Below are 17,244 nucleotides of genomic sequence, written 5' to 3'. Positions count from 1 at the left end.
GGAGTGACTTTTCCAAACACTCACAGCAAATGGGTGGGAAGAAAGGCTGAAACAACCTCCCCCTTGCAGCACGATCCGCCCTCCGACACGTGGGTGACCCAAGGGAAAAGCCTCTCTGGGACAGAAAGTGGAGGAGAAAGGTGTGACAAAAAGTGACAGCCAAAACCAGCTGAGTGGGGGAAAAGTAGAGGATGAGCCAGATCACAAAAAAAAAAAAGAAAATTCCAGTTTTTACTTAGGCAATAAAATTGGAGACCAGGTGTCGTGGTTTTGCCCACCAGTCCATCCCTGGGGCTGAGGATGGTTTTGTCCAGGTGATTTCCGGACAAAAAACCAATCAAAAAGTTCAGTGACGCCTTTGCTAATTACATCTTTAAGAAAACGGAAGAGAAGGTTGTGTCGCAGTTGAAATTAAGCAGCCATGTAGAAGGGTAGCGGGCCCGAGGAGGGCCAGGCCCCTCCTCCCGGCTTGGGCCGGGAGGCAGAGTGCAGCACTGAAGCCCCCTTCTCTCTTGTGAGAGAGTGAAGAAAAAAAAGGTTTAAAAGACGAACTGCTTAGACGAGAAACCGCTGCAGAAGAATTCCAGCCATGAGATAACAAGACTTTCAAGGTCAAAGCTGCAGTCGCAGGAGAGAGAAGAAAAGTTCGAAGGGGAGAGCTGCTTTTTCTCCCTTTCGCTCTCCCTCCCTTCAGCAGGGTAAAGACTGAAAAATAAAACCCTGCCACCTGTAGAAGTTTGTTGGGGTGAAGAGACCCCCATGCGGCTCACAGAGGAGCTTGTGGATGCACCAGAGATTTGTGACTTTAACAGAGAAAGCCTTATGCTGGAGTAAAAGCGGCTCAGATGAGGCAGAGTCCTGTTAAAGACTTTGTGACCCTCGAAGGGATCGATGCTTATGCTGGAGCGAGACGGCTCAGATAAGCTTGGGATCTCAGTGAGAGATCCATGCTGCTGCTGTTGAAGATTTATGACCCTGACGGGTATTAGAACCTACGCTGGAACACAAAACGGTTCAGGTAGGGATGTTGGGATCCATGTGTGGGATCCGTGCTGCTGGTGCTAGAGAGAACCTACGCTGGAGCAGAAAATGGCTCAGGTGGGATATTGGGATCCGAGTAAGGGATCCAGACTGGACCCATGCCGAGAAGTCAATCAAGGACTGTTCTCCCATGGGGAGGGACCTCCATAGGGAAACAGGGGTGAACTCTTAAACCATTATCCCCTGTAACCCTGTGGAAGAAGATCCATAGTAAGCAAGTGTCCCCTTGCAAGCCTATGGAAGGAGACCCTTCAGGACCTGGGTAACCCTCAGCCTTCGGTTTTAGCCCAGGAGGGGGGTAAGCCCAGCCCTGGAGGCCAACACAGAATAAGAGAGATAAAGAAGTTCCAACTGCGACGAAAGTGCTGCAGAGTTACTAGAGAGAGAGAGAGAGAGAGAGAGCTGGAATTCCGAGAACAGAAAAGGACTACTTCTCCTCCTTGGACTGATATAAAGGGAAGTGGGGGGAGAAGTATCTTTTATAAATACATAGTACCTTTTACTCAAATAGAATTGTTGTAAATATAATTCTTTAGTTTTAGTTTGTTAATAATAAATACTCATACTTTTTTCAATTCAGTCTCTTTTTGTCTGCATAAACCTTCTCTCAACTAGTAGTAATTGTATGTGAGGGTATAAAAGTAAATTGAACCAGGACAAAACCACGACACCAGGCCTTTAGTGAGGAGTGATATCAACATGTTGGGAGAAGAAACGTTCTGGGAGATGAAAACCTGCAAAAGAACATCAGATGCTGCATCATCACTGCCAGAAAGAGGAAAGACCACTACTTGCATTTAAATCTGATTTTTGTCTCGGGGAGGGAAAGTAAAAGCATCAGAAAACCTGAAGGATTCCAGGGAATTTATCCCAGTAACCTTTAGGATGGAATCCTCCTGTCCTTCTGCACTCCAGCAGCAGATGGTTGGGAGATAAAGCATCTTTTTGAGAAGCAGAGCTGAGCAGAAGGCAGAGTGTTACCCAGTGCTTTTAAACCATGGACAAGGTTCATTTAGAAAGATGCTTGATTTTGGGGACAGACCATTTGGGGAGGTGGAATTTTCCTGCTTACCAATACCTGTGTTGCTCTGACTCTTGCTCTGCTTCTGGGTGTTGCATCAGCTCCCTCGGGGGAGGGACTGGCCTGTTTCTACCCTTCTGAGAGGTTTATTCAGCAGCTGATAGCCCAGGACAGGGCATTTAACAGCACAGGATCGTTTAGGTTGGAAAAGACCTCATTTAGGTTGGAGAAGACCATAAAATATCAAGAGATTTGGGAAAGGGTGGATATCTCAGTGAGATCCCACAGCCAAGCTCAGGATCCATCCAGTAACCTGACAGCTGAAGTGCCAGCCACCTGTAATTCCTCATTTTCACTCATGAAGGCAATTTTTATCTTTCCCAAATCCAGCACTAACCGAGTGCACAAAGTTCAGGGTGCAACAATGCAACAGTGAAAAAGTAACATCAAAGGGCGTGAGGGAGAAAAAAGAGTGCCAAGAAGCACCACTCGTGCTCAGAAATTCATTTATTCCTCCGAAATTCTCCCCCAAAACAAGCTGTAGGGTTAACATCTATCCCACATCTCCACACTGAACTCCATCCCCAACTCACAGCTCACTGCAGAGCGACGTGGTTTGCTGAAAAGCTGAGGAAAGTGTGGAAAATCCTCACCTAAATACGATTTCAGGTAGAAAAACAGGGTTTGCTGGTCAGGAAACACCTCCCTAATTTTGCAGAACCCTTTTGGTTCTCTTCAGTAAAATCAGCAGCTCAACCTAATGACCCCAAAGGTGGCAGTGGCTTCAATTTTTGCCAGCTCAGCTTGTCTTGCCCCGGGTGGGATTTTCCACCCACACGTTTAGCTGAGTTCAGAGTGTCCCATTCCTTGCATTATTTTTGGGCTACAGCATCATCCATCAGCAAAAAGGGTCCCAGGAAGGGGGTAGGATGAACAATTCCAGGGAAGCTTTTGCTCTCTGACCAGCTCAGGAAGGCAGAAGGAGCCCAATACTCCAAACACCTTCAGCAAGCGAGGAAAAGGGAGCTGAGAGCAAGAAAAGGTTCAAAACATGAACCCTTTGTGCCCATTCTGGCACAAAAAAACGCCCTCCAGAGGCACTTGTATATCATAATCCAGGCTCCTTTTAAACATTTACTTCCTTTCGGAAACAAATCAATCCCTCTGAGCTGATTCACACTCGTGGAATTATTTTCTCTGCCCACTCACTCCATGTGCTTGTTCCTTTTTGGCATAAATTGTTTCAACCCAAGCTCATGTTTTGCTCATATTTTCCCATCCTACCTCACAATTTCCCAGCTTTTTACTGATGTAAAGAATTTCTCTCTGTCACCTTGTTCCAAGTTTGATGAGGAGGAACTTTGAGTTTGCTGGACAGGCCCTTTTCATCAGGGTCTGAATTTAATCCTAAAATGGTTGATCGATGTGCGCTGACCCAAAATTGGGGCTGGAAAACCTCGAATTTTCAGGCACAAGGGGGAATCCAGTCCATCACCTTCTAAACCACGAAGAGCACTGATCTAAATCAATAGCTAGATTTCATTTTGAAAGGTTACTGCTGGCTCGAGGTGACACTGCAGATGTCACGGATGACGTCACCAAAGCGTGCAGGCGTTTTTTGCCAGGATCCAAATGTCTCCCCACCTCCATTCTCCCACAAATGGCAGCCATTTGGGAGCAAAACCAACATTTTCAAATACTGAAAAGCCCCTTTCTTCCTGGAAAAAAAATCCCCCCCAAAAAAATCAGCCTGAAGATGAAAAGGCTGATCCTGTTTCTGGTTTGTGAAAAAAAAAAAAAGAGAGGAGTGTGGAGCAATCCCAACACCACCAACAAAGGGAACAATCCAGGATTTGACACAACCCAAATTCCAGCAGGTTCTGCATCCTGCCCTGGCTGCATTTCTGCTCCCTGACTCTCTTGAAACGAGGTGGAAAGATTGAGATCTGTTGAACTGCCATGAAGTGTCATGATTTGCACATCCTGAAATTCTGGCTCACTTTTTAATTTTTTAATTTTTTTTTTCACTTTCTTTTCCCCACAACTTTTCAAATCAGAGTATTTTAAGGCCTGATTTTTTTTATTATCCTGCTTTTCTGGTGGCAAAATCTCACCATTGCATTTCGCTGCCGTGATTTCCCATTTACAAGCAATTGGAGGAATGAGAAAATTAAGAAATAGTTGTCCCTCTTCAATCTGAGACAGCCAGAGGGACAGTGCAAGCCCAGCTCCTGAGGGAGTTGCTGTCATGAATTCCAGTGGGAATGCCCCTGATCCATCACAATCCACAGGATTATTCTCCTCTCCTTTTGAAAGTGGCTCAGAGCGAGCAGCAAAGCTCTGCCATGACTGAAATCAGTCATCTTGGGGAAAAAAATTGAAGAAGAGCTGCTATAATTTATATTATTTTTAGCTTATTCAGGCTCATCTTCTTCTAGGGAAATACTGGGAGTCTTGGTGGTGCCTTAACAGGAGCTTCATCGTGGTTTATTTAATCTAATTTAACCTCTTGGAGTTTTCAGCTTGTTATTTCATTTTTTTTATTATTTCACTTGGTTTGAGAAGATCATCTACTGAAACACTTCTCAAAGAATTGGCTACCTCGTACCTGGAAGTGTTCAAGGTCGGGTTGGATGTTCTGAACAACCTGGTGTGGTGGTTGGGGGTTGGAACGGGTGATTTTTAAGGTCCCTTCCAACCCAAACCATTCAAAAATTCGATTTTATCAGCACTCTTATGGGTGTCATCCACTGATGTGCTGTTTAACTCAGCATCCATGAGGACAGGCCATTCCTGGCTGGGTCTTTCCCACATTCCAGAGCCCACTTTCCCACTGGTAGTGGTGGGAAAACCTCCTTTAGCAGCTCCTGGTGTTGTTTGGCTTGTTCCTAAATGGCAGAAAAGTGGGAGAAATCCAGGCAGGTAAATGGATTGATGAGCAAATTCCTGTTTCTACCCCTGCATGATCCCATAAATCTTACAGGTTTAGCCCTAAAGAGAAAAAGCAAATATTGCTGTCATTAAAGATTAATTCAAGAAACACACAAACCTCCTTTTCCCTGGCAGGTGATTTTGAACCCCCTGATTTTAAACTCCCATTAGAGGGAATGTGCACAATTCCCTGCAGGAATTGCTCCTATTTGATCTTCCAAAGAAACCTTGATTGCTCCTGCAGTACCTCTGCCCCCTGCTCTGCTGGGGAACACCAATGAAGAGAAAGAAATCTAAAATAACGCTGAAATGCAGTTTATTTTAAGCCTTCCACCATTAAATCTGGTTTTTAGGATCTGAAGCACTTTGGGCTCTTTTCCTGCCGCTGTTTTGCTGTGGAAAAGAGGTTTTATTCCCAACACTGCTGCTCTTCCCTCTCCTCCTGTTCTCAGCTTGAGATGAAACTCAGGAGTTCAGGATCCTGGAGGTTTCATTCCCTCATCTCTGGGAAATATTGGGAATTTTATTTGTCCAGGGAAAGGTAGAAATCCCTGCTCCTGCTACAACAAATTTGTCCACAGCAAAACCCTCCTGACACCAAAACTCCCTGGGGGCTCCTTTTCCAGAACCACAAGGAAGGGGATTACCTGGAATTGGAGGGCACAGAGGCTTCCCAAGCATCCAAAAACTGGCTCCAGCTTTCAAAGCTTCACCTTTCCTGACCCACCCCAGCAACCCAAAATTATCCTTTTAGCCTCGTGATCATCACTGGAAAATTAAAGAGTTGTAAACGAGGCACAAGTACGAGCTGAGGCAAATATATATTCAATTAAAAGCACCCCTCTTGGACTGTCAGTCAGTTTGGGTGTTGGTTGGAGAGAACAAATCTCCCTGCAATTTTATTTTATTTTTACATTAGTTGTTATTATTTTTACATTAAGACTGTAATTAGCATGACGATTTTTATTTTATTTTTACATTAATTGTTATTATTTTACATTAAAATTATAATTAGCATGACGTTTTTTATTTTTATTTCTTTTTCTCTTGGAATCACGGAATGACAACTGTGGTGTCAGTAAGCAGATGGCATTGACAGGCCCTCTTTTGATCAAGCATTTTTGGTTTTTAGCACCAGAAGCTTCAGCACAGCAATTTCTGAGTTCACCACCGAAGCAGTAAGACCTTTATTAGGTACAGCTGAAAATTGTGCTTCTGGTGGGTAAGGAGCATCATTTTTCCACTGTTTTTCCACTGCCCACTCCACTGGAGTGATATCAGTTTTGGGGTAAGCGATGGCATGACATAAACACTGGAATTAATTACCAAACATCCCTCATCTTTTCTGTTGGAGGAAGAGCCTGAACAAAAAAAAAAAACAAAAAAGGTGACAATAATGCTGGATTCAACATCAGATATTTTTGGGAGGCAAAAGGTTTGCCAGCTGGAAGCTTCCCTCCATGTGTTGATTCTCGGGAGGCAGAAAGGTGGTTGTGAATTTATCCTGGTGTAAAAAAAAAAATACAGAGTAAAGGCTGGCACAGTTATTAAAGCCTGGACACATCCAGAATGGATCCACAGTGGGATCCACATGGATCTGCTGTGAGCAGAGCTGGGCCTTTGGCGTGCCTGGAGCGAGAGGATGGAAAGGTAAATGTGATAAATGCCACGAAAGAATCAAATCAAAGCAAACCAGAATTGATTTATGAATGGACAAGGCCTGGAACGTGAAACCATCACGTGTTCATAATGCTCTTTACATAGAGGGTCATAAATCCATCCCCAAGGACATCAGGGTTGGGAGGGAACCCCAAGGATCACCCAGTGCCACCCCAGCACCACCAGGATCACCCCTAATCCACATCCCCAGGGGCCACATCCAGACACCTCTGGGACACTCCCACACACAGGGACTCCACCACCTCCCTGGGACACTTCTTGCAAGGCCTGAGCACTCCTGCAGGGAGAAATTGTTTCTGATCTCTGCTCTGACCCTGCCCTGGGGCACTTTGAGGCCATTCCCTCTCCTCCTTTCCCTTGGGATGTGGTAGAAAAGACCAACCCCACTTCAGTACAACCTCCTGCCAGATTATCTACCCAGTTAGTTAAAAAGAAACAGTTTTTTTAACTTCTTTTGCCTCTCACACCTAATTGTGAGTCCTCATGTCCATTCCCTTTTGTTTTTCTCATTTTTTAAGCATCCTGTATTGTTGCTATTGAAAGTTGGGCACAGAAGAAGAAAAACCACTGGTTGATCAAAGTGCAAAGAACAGAACAGACCCCTGAAAAAACATCTGCCAAACACATAAACCAAATAAACTGAAAAAGAGCACTTTTCCTGCTCTCTCTTCCAGTACTCATTTATAGCACACAGAAAAGATTTAAAAATCAGCCCTGGCTAAATGGTTTTAGAATCACAGAGTGGTTTGAGGTGGGAGGGACCTTAAAGATCATCTAATTCAAACCCCCTGCCATGGGCAGGGACTCCTTCCACCAGCCCAGGGTGCTCCAAGCTTATCCAACCTGGCCTTGGACACTTCCAGGGATCCAGGGGCAGCCACAGCTTCTCTGCCCAACCTGGGCCAGGGCCTCAACAGCCTCACAAGGAACAATTTCCTTCTTATATCCCATCTAACCCTGCTCTCTGGCAGTTTAAAACCTTTCCCTGTTGTCCTCTCACTCTCTACCCCTATAAAAAGTCCCTCTCCCTCCTTTTTATAACCCCTCTTTAGGCTCTGGAAGGGGCTCTGAGGTCCCCCTGGAGCCTTCCCTTCTCCAGGCTGAACATCCCCAGCTCTCCCAGCCCATCCCCAGGGGAAAATAAAGAGCCATAAAACCCACTGGAGTATTCTGGGAGCAGGAACCCCCTGGGAAAAGTTAAAAAGAATACATTTTTTTTTCCCCAGGCTGTTCTTCTTACCGGTAGCTGAACAATGTGCACTTAAATCTGCCACTGTTCTGCAGGGTTTCCATCAGCCTGTCTCCCATTGTCCATTCTCCAGCAGCATTGAGCCTTGTAACATCTGAACAAAAAGCAGGGCAGCAGGAATGACACGCTGGTCCTGCTGCTGATTAACTGCCCTGTCACCCCAGGGAAAGCTGAGATTGAGCTCGGGGGAATTTCTCTAATTAATTTAAACCCCACAAGCTCGAGGTACACTCCTGCAAGCGCTGTGGTTTGGAAGTGCAGAGCTGGGAGCCAAGGGCGTGGAGCTGGGAGCCCTGGGCTGATAAGGATAGATATTTATATATATTTATATTTATATACATTTATATTTATATATATTTTATGTATAGATAGATAGATATACACAACATTCACTGAAAATTTGTTGGAGTCCTCTCATGTTTTCTCATTACAACAGGTGTCTTCCTTGGACACCTCCAGGGCTGGGCACTCCAAACCTCCCTGGGCAGCCCCTGCCAAGGCCTCACCACCCTTGCCAGCAACAAATTCCTCCTGAATTCCACCCTTTTCCCCACCGTTTATGTCCATCCAGCACAGCAACCTCTGTGCTCCTGCAGCCAGTGCAGAGCACACCCCACGAATTTTGGGAGGCAAACGATGCTTAGAAATTCCCTTTCTGATGAAAGCCAAAGGCAGGGATTTTGCCCCAGTGCCCTCAGTAAAAAAAAAAAAGAAACTTTCACCCCTGCAATTTGTACCCCTGAGGACATGAACTGGAATATTCTGGCAGGGGCTGCCCAGGGAGGTTTGGAGTGCCCAGCCCTGGAGGTGTCCAAGGCAGGCCTGGCCGTGGCACTCAGTGCTCTGGGCTGGGGGACAAGGCGGGGATGGGGCACAGGACGGGATCTGGATGACCTTGGAGCTCTTTTCCAACCTCAGGTTTCCCAGCAGCATCCAAAGGACGGGATTTGACCCCTTTTTTAAATCCTGGTGCTCGTCCCTGCGCTGTCCAGAGAATCTGGGGAGGTGCCAAAGCCTCAGGAGTGAGGTAAGTGTGCAACACGACCCTCAGCAGCTGAGCAAAGCAGGGTGATGTTCATTAATTTGTTAATTATGGAAGTTTTGCAGCTCAGTGCTCAATATTGACCAAATTGCCAGTTCAGGGCTGCACAATTACTGCCTGGATTGACAAATACCTCTTTAATTGGCAAAGCTTGCGTGAGATGAACTTTTAAATCCACACAATAGGGTGTGAAATTTCTTTCCTTTCTCGTGTTTTTTTTTTTTTTTTTTTTTTTTTCCCCCTCCAAATGAGTCACAAAGAACCTGATTTAAGATATATTGCTATCTCCTCGTTAAAAGTGGAGTCAGAATGGCTGTACCAAAAGCTGAGCCTTGCCAGGATTTGGTGCCAGCACTTTGATCCATACACATGAACTGGATATAGACATAAGAGCTTACTAAACAAACTGGACAGAGTCCCAGTGGGAACACTCAAAAATGTATTAATCAAAGTCAAGCTGCAGAGCAAATTGAACCAGTTCATTAATTATGAAAATTCTCTCGCCGAGTGACATGTTGTTAACTCTGGGGATACTTAACACGTTGGAGTCCGTGGGCTTCCCTCCACACATGCAAAATTTAATTACAAGTGGGAGTTTTCTATTTTTTTTCTCCTGCTCTTTCTTGAAATTGAAAAAAAAAATAAATTAATTAAAAAAAAAGAGCTGTGTGGGTGTTGGGGACACGGGGCCACACGGGGCATGTTTGGAAAAAGGGACTTAGCAAAGGTGGGGATGTAAAAGAGCCAAGGAACAGCGTTGCAGTCAGCAGTTTTGGGAAGAAAATTTTGGGAAGAGCAGATAACCTGTCAGCTGGACTGTAGGAAATGGAATCACAGCATCAGCAAGGCTGGAAGAGACCTGCAGGATCAGCCAGTGCCACCAGGATCACTCCTAATCCACGTCCCCAAGGGCCACATCCAGACACCTCTGGGACACTCCCACACACAGGGACTCCACCACCTCCCTGGGACACTTCTTGCAAGGCCTGACCACTCCTGCAGGGAGAAATTGTTTCTGATCTCTGCTCTGACCCTGCCCTGGGGCACTTTGAGGCCATTCCCTCTCCTCCTTTCCCTTGGGATGTGGCAGCAGAGCCCGACCCCCCCTCCCTGCCCCCTCCTGTCAGGGAGTTGCAGAGAGCAATGAGGTCCCCCCTGAGCCTCCTCTGCTCCAGATAAACCCCCCCAGCTCCCTCAGCTGCTCCTCACAGGACATGTTCTCCACACCCTTCACGTGTTCTCCACACCCTTCACATGTTCTCCAGCCCCTTCCCAGCTCCATTCCCTTCCCACCACCCAAGAGCCCCCAGATTTTGAGGTTCTTTGTTGGCTGGGGGGGCGGGGAACGAAGCAAGAGAGAAAATGTTTTCTTAATTTCCTCACCAGAAAACAAACAAATCACAGCCAAACCTTTTCCAGTTGTTTGTACTTGATGGGTCCTGCCTTTAGCAGATTATCTGGTAATTTGTCACTTCTGAAATAAAGACCAGAAGCCCCAGTTGCCCTCGGGCTAAAAACAAACACTGGTCAATATTGTTTCTCTTTTTTCACTGCAATGGCACAGAAAGAGTCGCCCCCAGATGAAATCCTGGAGGAAAGAACTTTTTTTTTTAGGGCTCAACGTGGTCCAGACTCGATTATAAAAGAGAGGCTGAGGTTCCCAGGAGGGATCCAAAGCACATTTACTCACAGATAATAAAGGAGACCAATGTGAATGTGAATTATCAAGCTCTGGGAAGGAAATCATACTGGGTTTTGGATGCTGGGATCACCATTCCTATGGATGCTGGAATTACCAGCCCTATAACACTTTTTTTTTTTTTCTTGTCTTCTGATCTTTAGCACTTTGGGGCATCATGACTTAAAAGAAATTAAACACATAAATAAATAAATAAATAAATAGATAGATAGATAGATAGATAGATAAATAAATTTAAAGTAAAAGAAAAAAAAAGGAAAAAGAATGAGTTTTCACAATTTTTCCTGCCTTTCTGAGGGATGCAAATAAATACCTTTCTAGTGCAGGAGAGAAGAGACAAATGGTATTTCTGAGGTAAAGGGCAGTGATGATTTAAAAGACTCAGCCCAACTCAGAAAGCTCCTGCTCACAATAGCTGGGCTGGAGGAAAATTAGAGAGCCTGTTCTTCATCAGGCAGGTCCAATTTAACTGGAAAAAGGTGTTTCATTCCAAGTTTTCACATTTGTCCTGGGTGTTTTCTGCTTCTTCTCAAGGTTTCCTCTGAGTTCTCCTCTCGTCCTGCTTTTTCCAAGTTCAGGGAATCCTCGAGGTTGAAAGAGACCTTCAGGATCCCCCCAATCCACGTCCCCAAGGGTCACATCCAGACACCTCTGGGACACTCCCACACACAGGGACTCCACCACCTCCCTGGGACACTTCTTGCAAGGCCTGAGCACTCCTGCAGGGAGAAATTGTTTCTGATCTCTGCTCTGACCCTGCCCTGGGGCACTTTGAGGCCATTCCCTCTCCTCCTTTCCCCTTGGAACTCCCCAGTTTTACAATTGTTGTGTCATTTTCCCCCGAAATCCTGATATCTTTATCTCCATGTTGAAACTGAATTTAAGGTCAAGAATTTGATATTTTGGGGAGAAATAAAATGGAAGTTTGCAGGGCCATTTTGGGGTAAAAAAAAAATGGTCACTTTTGCACGGCCCTGCTGATGAATTATTATCCACAGGAATTCAGTGGCACTTGGATGCAAACTTCTCCCAAATGACTGGGATATTCCTGCAAAATCCCTTTTTTTATAACAGCAATTAAAAAGAACACTCAGTATACCTAATTTATATGTATTTAATTACAACTGCTTTTATCCAGCAGCACTGGGAAGCGGTTACATAGTGGGAATATTGGGGTTGTTTTTTTTAATCAAAAGCCTTTATAAAGCAGGTGAAACCTCTCTCGGCGTGGTTGCAGATGTGGACGTTCCCTTTTTACACCTCTAAATTCATCAACACCGCTCCCAACGCAGACACGCAGCAACATCTAGTGGCCACATCAGGCTCAGGCGGGGGAATTTTAGGAATGAGCTCCTACGGGGACACGTTTCGATCCAGGGGGAAGTTAAACACCGATTTTAGACTCTTGCTTAAGTTTTCTTTTGGCTAAAAATCAGTTCATTCATAAAATCCTCTAGATACGAACTATCTCTGTCTAAATTAAAATATATATATATTAAATGTATAAATATATAAAATATATAAAATATCTAAATATAAAATATATATAATGTAAAATATATAAAATATATAAAAATATATAAATATATATAAATATATATAAATGTATAGATATATTTTATATATTTTATATATATGTGAAATATATATATATATATATATTTCCTAGATCCCACACAAATAATTGTGTCACAAAAAGAATTGTGGAATTCTTGGAAATTGTTGCCAAATTAATAAAAAAATCTGTGTATCACAGCCTGCTTTGAGGCAGCAGTGGTGTAAAACCCTTGAGATATCCGTGGTACAGACTGAGAACCGTTCTCTGCCTTTATTTAGGAGTTCATATTTAATATATATTTAATCCATGTATTAAAATACAGGCAAGGAGATGTTTTAAGTAACCTGCTGAACAGATGGTGGCTGCCCTGCCTGAGTGGATGGTGCTGGAGCTCAATGGAAGCAGCAGAATTATTTTATTTTATTTTATTTTATTTTATTTTATTTTATTTTATTTTATTTTATTTTATTTTATTTTATTTTACTTTTATTTAATTTTATTTTATTTTACTTTATTTTATTTTACTTTACTTGATTTTATTTTATTTTACTTTATTTTATTTTATTTTACTTGATTTTATTTTACTTTATTTTATTTTATCTTAGTTTACTTTACTTTATTTTATTTTATTTTACTTTATTTTATTTTACTTTATTTTATTTTATTTTATTGTATTGTATTGTATTGTATTTTATTTTATTAATTTTTTTCCCACACTTTTAAATATCACTTTAATTTGATGGAAAAAGTCAGTGAAGGCAGAAAATTTTCATCTGCTTTTTTTTTTGGACCCTTCCCCATCTGTTTCCCACATTAACTGGAGCAAAAGGCCCTTGGGGTAAAAACCACAATTCCTGGGGTAAAAGGAATTATTTCTGGCAAAAAAAAAAGGGCAAAAGTGGCAAATTTGTGGCTGTGGACGTCAGTAAATTGAGATATTAATCTCTGGGGAGTAATTCAGAGAGTGACACACACCCACAGACCCCTTGGGCCTTGAAAAATTCATCCCAGCCGAGACTGGATGGGAGCTGAGAGAGCAAAGAGGCCCCTCTTGGTCCCACCCCACATTCCCAACTCTGGGAGTGCCAGCTCCTGGTTCTGGGGGGGATGGTTGGAGATGTGGGGCTGAGGGATGTGGTTGGGGTGGGGCTGCCACTGTCACATTGTCACCTGCAGGGCTGAGGAGCTGAGGGGTCTTTTCCAACTTCAGGGATTCCAGGATTCCAGGAATTAGGGTTTTCAGACAGGGATAACCTTGCCAGGGTGGCTGTTCCAGAAGGAAAACAAACTCAGGGAGTGAGTCCTCAGGGCAGAACTGAGCTAAAATCACAAGAGGAAGTCATGGAATCATGGAATGGGTTGAATTGGAAGGGATCTTAAAGATCTTCCAGTTCCAACCCCCTGCCATGGGCAGGGACACCTTCCACCAGCCCAGGGTGCTCCAAACTCCAACCTGGCCTTGGACACTTCCAGGGATCCAGGGGCAGCCACAGCTTCTCTGGGAATTCTATCCCAGCCCTCTCCCACCCTCCCAGCCAGCAATTCCTTCCCAATATCCCATCTATTCCTGCCCTCTGGCAGTTTGAAGCCATTCCCCTCGTCCTGTCCCTCCAGCCCTTGGAAATAGTCTCTCTCCATCTTTCCTGGAGCCCCTTCTGGCCCTGCAAGGCCACACTCAGGTCCCCCCAAAGCTTCTCTTGTCCAGCTGAACAATCCCAGCTGTGCCAGCCTTTCCTCCCAGCAGAGCTGCTCCAGCCCTGGGATCCTCTTGTTTCCAAGGCCCCTCCACCCCCCCATGGGTGCATCACTGGTTTTCCCAAGTGATGTGTGGAGCTCCAAGAGTTTCAACAGTTTAATCTGATTATTACCTATTTCGTGGGTACGTTTTCCTTGCCAGACAGCTCACTGAGCTGCCATTGATCTTTTTTTAATTCTGGGTGCAGGAAGCAGGAAATTCCCATGAAAATTCACCTGATGGTTTCCATGAGTTGCCCGTGACCCTTGGAACATCTGCTCTAAGAAATCATTCGACAGGCAAAAAGCTGCCCAGCAACCCCTCCAGGGAATGCTGCAGGATTTATCAGGGGGCAGATCTTCACCCACAGGCAAGAGTTGGATGTCCCAGCTGGTGTCCAGCCTTGAAAGAAAGACCTGCAGGTTCCTTTTCCACATCTCTGCTCCCCCCAAAGCTCCCCCAGTCTCAGAAATTCCTAAATTTCCTAAATTTCCTAAAGAAGCTATTTTGAGGCATTCCTCTCGTGATTTTTTTGCCCAGAAATTACTCAAAGCCAAAGGCTGATTAATCTACCAAAACGGATGAAACTCCAGCTTTGGGAGAGCACAAAGATTCCCCTGAGTAGCTGAGTACATAAAAAGCAATCTTAAAAAATAAATAAGTGAAGAATTCAGGTAAAAGAAGTACCTGAGATCCATTAATCTGTTTCTATCTACACTGAGATAAATCTCTCTGTTAAAACCACCTACTGAAATAATACATCTGCCACAAAATACTCTATAATCCAGCCACTTAGAGAATAAAAAAAATTTTAAAAAAAAAATAAAAAAAAGCAAATTATTACAATTCTGGGAGGGCAGGAAGGTGAAACCTCTCGGGTAAAGGATTAGGCAACAGTTTAGCAGCCTTAAAAGGCGCGGTGAAAATGTAGATTCAGGTGGCATCCTCACAGGAAAGAGGTTGTTTCCCACCCCGGGGTTATTCCTGCTTCCAGTTGAGGGATAATTTTGGCAAACTGAGTCGTTCTGGAAGGTCCTCTTAATTTTAACCAACATTTTGGCACAGTGGTGGCTGCTCTCACTCTTTTAGTCACCTGGTTCCGTCAAAGGGCTTAATATTTTCCTTACTCTGCATCAAACCTGGGTGTTAATTATTAACCCTCATCACTGATTTAATCTCTGAACCCAATCTGAACCAACAGCAAGAGAAACTGTGCTCTGATATAAACCCATAAATGGTGTCAGAGATTAATGAAATCAAAGCAAATTACACTTCGTATTTTCTTGAGGTTTGTTTTACTGCTGATGCTTTTTTTTCTTCTGTGCAGCTCAAAGAAGAAGTGAGAAAACTTCATTTCTTAGAAAACTAAGAAATGAGTTCCATGCTGGTAATAAAAACTTGGAGGTGGAGGCATCCCACTGGAACAATGTTCTGATGGATCAGGGCAGTTCTGCCCTGGGAAGAAGGCTGAAGAAGATCTGCATCCTTTCTTCTTCCCTGAGGAAAAAAAAATATCCACTGAGCCTTGCAAGATTTGGGTGTTAATCTGCATTAAAATCTTATTATAATGAGTTGGCAAAGCTGCTGTTACTGGTCACAAAACGATACAAGATTCAAATCTAAAGAAAATTGGGCATTTTGGGGTTTAAACCAGGATTAAAGTTGGGTTTCAGTGGTTACAATTCTTGGCACAAAGTGTTCCAAACACTTTCTTGCATATTTTAAAGCACCTGAAAGAGATTTCACTGTGCATGCAGAGGGCAAACACAACCTTAAATTAGAATTTAGGAAACAATCTCTGCCCAGCTTCTCTGGGCAACCTGTGCCAGGGCTTCCCCACCATTTGAGTAAAGAATTTCCTGGCTCCAGGCAAGGGATTCCACCAGGGCTTCCTGGCTTCCAACAGCTGGGAGCTTGAGCTGACAAACTGAGAGATGAGCAGGTCCAACCCTAAAGTCTCCCACCACGTGGAGCCTTGATTAAACCCCTCTTTAATCCAGGAAGTAGAAGGTATTTAAAGGATTTTTTTTTTCCATTTTTTGTGGAGAAGAAATCTTTCCATTTTTCATCTGCTATCCACCACTTCCCAAAACTAAGATGCCACAAACATCACAGAGCTGCCGTGGCTGGTGAGCCCCAGCTCAGGATCTCAGCTCCCTGAGGCTGATCAAACACCTGAAAACAAACCCACCCCTTAAAAACTCCCCTTAAAACTGAAACCTCTGCTTTTCCTGCCACCACACAAATCCTGAGAAGGAGGAGGGTCACACGAATTTTCAGGATTAGGAACTGGCAGGAGAAATTCATTCCTGCTTTTTTTCCCTGCCTCAGTTTTAAGCAGCCAGTCGTGGCTCTGAGGACAACTGTCCTAAAATCCAGGCAGTGCATGTCTCCAAAAAATAAAGCTGTCAACTGAAGAGGATGCTGAGTGAGAGGCATCTCAGAGGGAGGTTTTATTTCATATTTTCCTGCTGAAAGCAAAGAGCGTTTTTGTCGTGACGCTGTTATTTCTCACCCGGAGCGAGGTTGGGTTTTTTTACCAATAAAATGATAAATTGCAAATAATTTTTTTACTCTCGAGATATTTCAAAAAAACAAAATAAAATTAACTGACGTTTCAAATCTTGCATGCTTAGCAGGTCATTAATTACCTCATTTAAGAGCTGACAGGTCTCGTGTCTGTTTTTCAAGCTGTCACACCCACGCTCTCGCCTAAAAGCTGCCGGAGTTTAAGAGTCGTCATTTATAATGCAAAAAGGGTATCATTGATTATGTCCTGATTATTCATCATAATGCTTTCTTTCGGTGTGTACTCAATCACCGCGGTTTCTTGGAATATGCAAACCTTTCAGGGCAATCTTTGCAGCGCGGGGCAATCCAAACAGAGCCCTGGGCTGACACCAGCTGGGCAAACAGGGCTGGGGACTCGGGGAACAAAGCAGGGGAACAAACCCCACCCATATCCCGGGAAACCGGCTCGGGAGGGGTGGTCAGGGAGCAGGGACAGTGGGGACTGCAGAGCTGGGCTCTGGTTTTCTGATGGAGCAACGAATGGCTCCGGGTTTGTTGGTGCTGGCTCCGGGATGGTCGGGGCAAACACGGCCCCCTCGGCACGGAGGGATGCTGAGGATCAGCCAGCAAGAGGAAAAGCATCAGAGAAACGGAATTCCCAGAATTCACAGACTCGCTGAGGTTGGGAAAGGTCTCCAAGGTCATGGAGTCCCCCCTGTGCCCCATCCCCACCTTGTCCCCAGCCCAGAGCACTGAGTGCCACGGCCAGGCCTGCCT

This window comes from Myiozetetes cayanensis, unplaced genomic scaffold (assembly GCF_022539395.1).
Source record: "Myiozetetes cayanensis isolate MyiCay16 unplaced genomic scaffold, myiCay2020 scf5-8, whole genome shotgun sequence".
Classification (NCBI taxonomy): Eukaryota; Metazoa; Chordata; class Aves; order Passeriformes; family Tyrannidae; genus Myiozetetes; species Myiozetetes cayanensis.
The sequence above is the reverse complement of the archived record's forward strand: the minus strand, read 5'-3'. Positions refer to the sequence as shown.